Genomic DNA, 6,103 nt, shown 5'->3' with positions numbered 1-6,103 from the left:
ATTTGCCTATTAGATTGGTAATGATTAAAAGAATAATTAAATTTAGTGAGGAAAATGGGGTGTGGGTATATGACCACACTTTCATAGATTTTGGTGGAACTGTGAATTGATGTAACATTTCTGGAAGGCAATCATATATCAACATTTTTATTTTTATTTTTTAAATATTTTCAAAAGATTTTATTTATTTATTCATGAGAGACAGAGAGAGAGACAGACACACAGGCAGAGAGAGAAGCAGGCTCCCGCAGGAGCCCGATACAGGACTCGATCCCAGATCAGGTTCATACCCTAAGCCAAAGGCAGATGGTCAACTGCTGAGCCATCCAGGAATCCCATGTATCAACATTTTAAAATGAAAGCTCCTTGAAAATAAATACATAAATAAAGCTCCCTGATTCAGAAATTTTTCCTGTAGAAATTTATGCTAAGAAAATAATTAGACAAGATAATAAAATTGTGTTTTAATAGTACAGGGATCCTATTTAATATCACTCACCTTATGCCTATGTAAGGATAGGGTCTCTAACTCTGTACAAGTCCCTCACACCATGTTTTACACAATGAATACTTACCCAATGATGATGATGATGACACAAAACAACTCACAGTTCTTGCTGCAGTTATAAGATTTTTACACAAAGACACACACACATATACAACAGATAAGTTTGCTAACTGTATGTCATGATGATTATTTATTACTTATTAAGTGGAAGTGGATCATCATAAAGGTCTTTATCCTCAACATCTTTATACTGAGTAGGCTGAGGAGGAGGGAGGAGGAGGAGAAAGAGGAACAGTTGGTCTTGCTGTCTTAGGAGTGTCAGAGGCAGAAGAGGTAGAGGAGGTGGAAGGAGAGGCAGAAGAGGCAAACATACTAGGTGTCTTAGTGTAATGTTACAAAAATGCATTGGAATTTCTGTATAACTTGTTTTGCCTTTTATTTTCTCTAAAGTGTTTTTATATGGTACCAATCTTTCTTCCACTGTTAACTATAAAGCAAATGTATCACAGAAGGGTCTGCCATAAAAGAAGTCAAAAGCAGTATAATTGAATAATTGGAACACTTCTGTCAGATTGTCTAACGTCAATTTTTCTGGCACTGCTTCTTCTATGTCTTCTTCTTCATCTGGCACTGGTTCAAAGGCACTCATCTCCATTAAGTCGTCTTCTGTTAACTCCTGTTGTGTGATGTCTATTAGCTCTTGAATTACCCTAAAATACATATTTTAAAACACTTCACCCCTCCACTTTTTTTTTTGCCATACTCGCAATCTCGCTCATGATTTCCTTGATCATCTGTCATAAATCCTATGAAGTCATGCACAAAATCTGGACATCATTTTCTCCAGTAGGAACTCACTGTGTTGGGCTTGATGTATTTCACAGCTTTTTCTATAACAGTGATAGCATCTTCAATGGTGTAATCCTTTCTTACTTTCATGGTATTCTCCCTATCAGGGTTCTCTTCCATAGCACTAACAATCCTTTCCATAGAGTACCATGTGTGATAAGCATTAAAGATCCTTGTGACACACCGATCTAGAGGTTGAATTAGAGATACACTATTTGGGGGCAAGCAGACCACTTCAACAACTTTGGTGTTGAACTCATGGGATTCTGGGTGGCCAGGGACATTGTCCAATATCAAAAGAATGTTAAAAGGCAATCCCTGGGGTGCCTGGGTGGCTCAGTTGGTTAAGAGGCTGGCTCAGGTCATGATCTCAGGGTCCCGGGTCAGGCTCTGAGCTCAGTGGGGAGTCTGCTTCAGGATTCTCTATCTCCCTCTGTCCCTGCCCCCACTTGCTCACTCTCTCTCTCTAAAATAAAGTAAATCTTAAAAAATAAAAATAAAAAGGACAATCCTCTATGTACAAGGTTCTTTCTGACTTTAGGGACAAGCCATTAACGGGATAAATCCAGAAAAAGGGTTCGTGTGGTCAAGGCCTTCTTATTGTACAACCAAAAGGCTGGCAGCTGTTTATCTTTTCCCTTCAAGGCTCAGGGGTTAGCAGCTTTGTAGATAAAAGCAGTCCTGATCATAAACCTGATTGTATTTGCATAAAACAGCACAGTTAGCCTATCTCTTCTTACCTTAAATTCTGGTACTGACTTATCTTTCTTATTAATAAATGTATTTTGTGACATTTTATTCCAGAATAGGGCACTTCTGTCGACATTAAAAACCTATTTAAGGAGATACCCTTTCTCCTTAATGACTTCTTTTTCCTTTTTTCTCCTCAATGATTTCTTAATGTTGTCTGGGAACTCATCTGCTGCTTCTTGCTTTGCAGAAGCTACTTCTCCTGTTATCTTAACATTTTTAAAGCCAAAATTCTTTTTAAAATTATCAAACCATCCTTTGCTGGCATTAAATTCTCCAACATCAGGGCAGTCCAGGTGGCTCAGAGGTTTAGCGCTGCCTTCAGCCCAGGGCCTGATCCTGGAGACCTGGGATCGAGTTCCACATCGGGCTCCCTGCATGGAGCCTGTTTCTCCCTCTGACTGTGTCTCTGCCTCTCTCTTTCTCTCTCTCTGTGTCTCCCATGAATAAATAAATAAAATCTTTTAAAAAAATAAGTTCTCCAACATCATACACTTCAGCTTCCTTTTAAGTTGTCATATAATAACGGCTTTTTTTCCCCAAATCATATTAGAGTCTATAGCTATGCCCTTCTTATAGCAATCCTGAGCCCACATAAAAGCTGCATTTTCAGTACGAGATAAAAGGGATTTTGCAAAAAGTGTAAGGTTTCTGCACCTGCTGGCAGAGCGGTAGTAACAGCTTCATGACTTTTCTTTTTTATAAAACAATTGTCCTTAACTGGATTCATTCATCATGAAATGGCAGGCAATTATAGCTACATACCTCAATCTATGACACATATCAAGCAATTCAACTTTTTTCCTAATGTCATGACTTTTCTCTGCTTCTTGGGAGCACTTCCAGCATCACTTTTCTAAAAAAGTGACACATTTTTATAGGTCCCACGGTGTTATTCAAGGTTTACAGTATTGCATTAACCGTGATAAAAGGAAAGTGAGAGCCACCAGAGATCACTTTTAACTGTCATTTGCTATTTGCTGGAGAGGCAAACTCTTCACACAGAGATGATTAGTATCACACAGTATTTTAAGTGGTTACTGGCAACACCTGAGCTCACCACAGTAGCAGCAGGAAGGAGCTATGAAATTATTCCAGTAGTACAGTATGTACTAGTTAATTTCATGCAATTATGACTTAATATTATATCTTCACATTTGTTTACAACTGTGAATAGTGCCATGTATGGTCTATAAATGTGTGGGTGAGTTTTGATAAGTTTTAACTTTTTATAATAGATTTGCATATATTTTATGATAAAATAGATTATATAGAATATATTTTATGCATTCATGACATATCTTTTATTCTTTTAGATATTTCTAGACTATGTGGTTCATCTGAGAATTTTTTGAGATTGTTGCAAATCTCCAAAACAATTTTCAATATATTTATGGGAAAAAATGCATGTGTAGGTTGGACCCATATAGTTCAAACTTATGGAAGTTTGAACCCACATAAAAGCTGCATTTTCAGTACGAATTTCAGTACTTATGGAAGTTTGAACTATAAGTGTTGTTTAAGGTCAACAGTTTTACTAATGATTTTCTCCATTTTCTATATTACCTAAAATTTACTTCTGTAAGATATAAGGTCTTTCTACAATTCATCAAACTATTTGCTCTCACTTATGATTCAACAGATTTTCAGGTTCACTTTTTTTGAAAGCATAGGTTTCTGACACTATTGACAATATGGAAAGGCAGAAACACAAGGGAAAAAAATGGATAGCTTGATTTACATTGTTAACTCTGTATGAACTGAGAAATGTTAAAATATTCTGCTATTTTATATAAAATCAATTTTTGTTACAATCATATCCTCTCTCAGTTTGTATAGATAACTATATCTTAGTTGTATTTAATCCACAACAAAAAACTCTAATCCTCAAAATTTTGCAGATACTATGGATATTTATATATATTTATTTTAAAGATTTATTTATTTATTCATGAGAGACACACACTGAGAGAGAGAGAGGCAGAGACACAGGCAGAGGGAGAAGCAGGCTCCCGATGTGGGAGTCGATCCTGCATCCCAGGATCATGACCCTGAGCTGAAGGCAGGCGCCCAACTGCTGAGCCACCCAGGCGTCCTGGATGTTTATATTTGATTTTGTTTGGTCATGATGCCATCAATATCTTGGTTAGATGGCTGCCACTCAAGGTGAGTAAATATGCACATCTCCTTCCCTTTGTACAGATTAGGTAGTCTTTGGTTTGGTCAGCCATTAGTATTTGTAAACCACCTGTGAATTGATTTTGTACTAGACTGTTAGACTCTATGCTGAGTAATACAGCTCCTGGGTGGATAAGTTCTAGGGTTCTTCTTGGTATATATTTAGACAGTTCAAAAATGCAAATAAACATACTACTCTTCCAGGTAGTGTGGACAAAAGGTTCAGTGCCATCCCTGACTTAGATTTGTCATTACTTGACTAGGATTTTCTTATATGTGACAGGCGCCCCCTAGTGAATAAAGGGATAAAGGGACTTAAGTTGGCCTCTATTACAAAAGGCTAGAAAAATATCTGAAGCTAGTTTAACAAGTTCACACTGCATTATACAAGTAAAAGAGAGAGGAAAACAAACCATAATAGACTCTTAACTATAGAGAATAAACCGAGGGGAGGTGGGCGGAGGATGGGCTAAATGAGTAATGGGTATTAAGGAGCACACTTGTGATGAGCAGTGAGTGTTATACATAAGTGATGAACCACTAAATTCTACACCTGAAACCAATTTTACCATATATGTTAACTAGAATTTAAATAAAAACTTGGGAAAAAAGATGTCAATTTTTGTGCATGTGAATACAGATGAGAGTGGGGATCTGTTCTCCATAAAAAGCATCCAGGATTTCATAACATAAAAGTAGTAATCAGTTTTCTAGATGAAGATCAAGCTAATCTGACCTTTGCTAGGTCCACAAGGTACAGGAGTAGATCACTGATCTTTACTCTCCAGGTATTACAACTTGACTGGATTTTTATAAAATGTATTTTAAATATAGATATCTATATATCTATACCTATTTATGTCTTCTGAAATAAGTATGATACACATAACTTGGGGTCGAGATTTGAGAAACCATAATTTCAATCCAAAAACTTTAATCTGGTAAATATATTTGATAAATTACATTTTTAAGGTTAATTTCAGGAATAGAGCATTAAAGAAGACAGGTTGCTTTATAAAATCAGTTACATTTAATTGCCTTTTCTCTACCTAACGCTTCTGTCACTTACAATAGTTTTTAAGTTCTGAAATAAATATGCTATAATTTTGACATTGTCATACATATTAATTATTATAAGTAAAATAATATATAATAAAATAAATAGCATTGGGTTAGGTCCTCAACAAAGAACCAAAAATAATTCTTACTCTCTAGATGTTTCCAATATAAAATAAAATCAGAGTATATAACCAAGTCAACTGGAAAACAAATAAATAAATATGATAAAAAAAAGTATTCACATTTTAACGGTGTCAAAGGGAAGAAGCAATCACACACCTACTTGATTCAGTGGCCTTCAATGGAGCATCCTAAACCAACAATCAGAGGAAAGGTTAAACAAAAAGTAGGTGATGTGTTTAAATAACAAGTAGGTAAGAAGTATATTGGATCACTCTCAAAGGTCCTGTTTGATGTCAGAAAGTATCAAGAACAGTATGTAGTGTGTATTTGCAGCACTCCAGGGGTTCACTTTTCAGGGGGTAGATTAGCCAGCCTGTTGCCTCCCACCTTATCATCTAAACATTTTTTAAAATTTCTATTTTTAAAAAATATTTTATTTATTCATCCATTCATGAGACACACACACACACACACACACACACACAGGGAGAGAGGCAGAGAACAGGCAGAGGGAGAAGCAGGCTCCATGCAGGGAGCCCGACGTGGGACTCGATCCCAGGTTCCCAGGATCACACCCAGGGCCGAGGGCGGCGCTAAACCTCTGAGCCACCAGGGCTGCTCCTAAACACTTTTTTT

This window comes from Nyctereutes procyonoides, unplaced genomic scaffold (genome assembly GCF_905146905.1).
Source record: "Nyctereutes procyonoides isolate TBG_1078 unplaced genomic scaffold, NYPRO_anot_genome, whole genome shotgun sequence".
In the NCBI taxonomy this organism is placed as follows: Eukaryota; Metazoa; Chordata; class Mammalia; order Carnivora; family Canidae; genus Nyctereutes; species Nyctereutes procyonoides.
Note: the sequence above shows the minus strand (reverse complement) of the source record.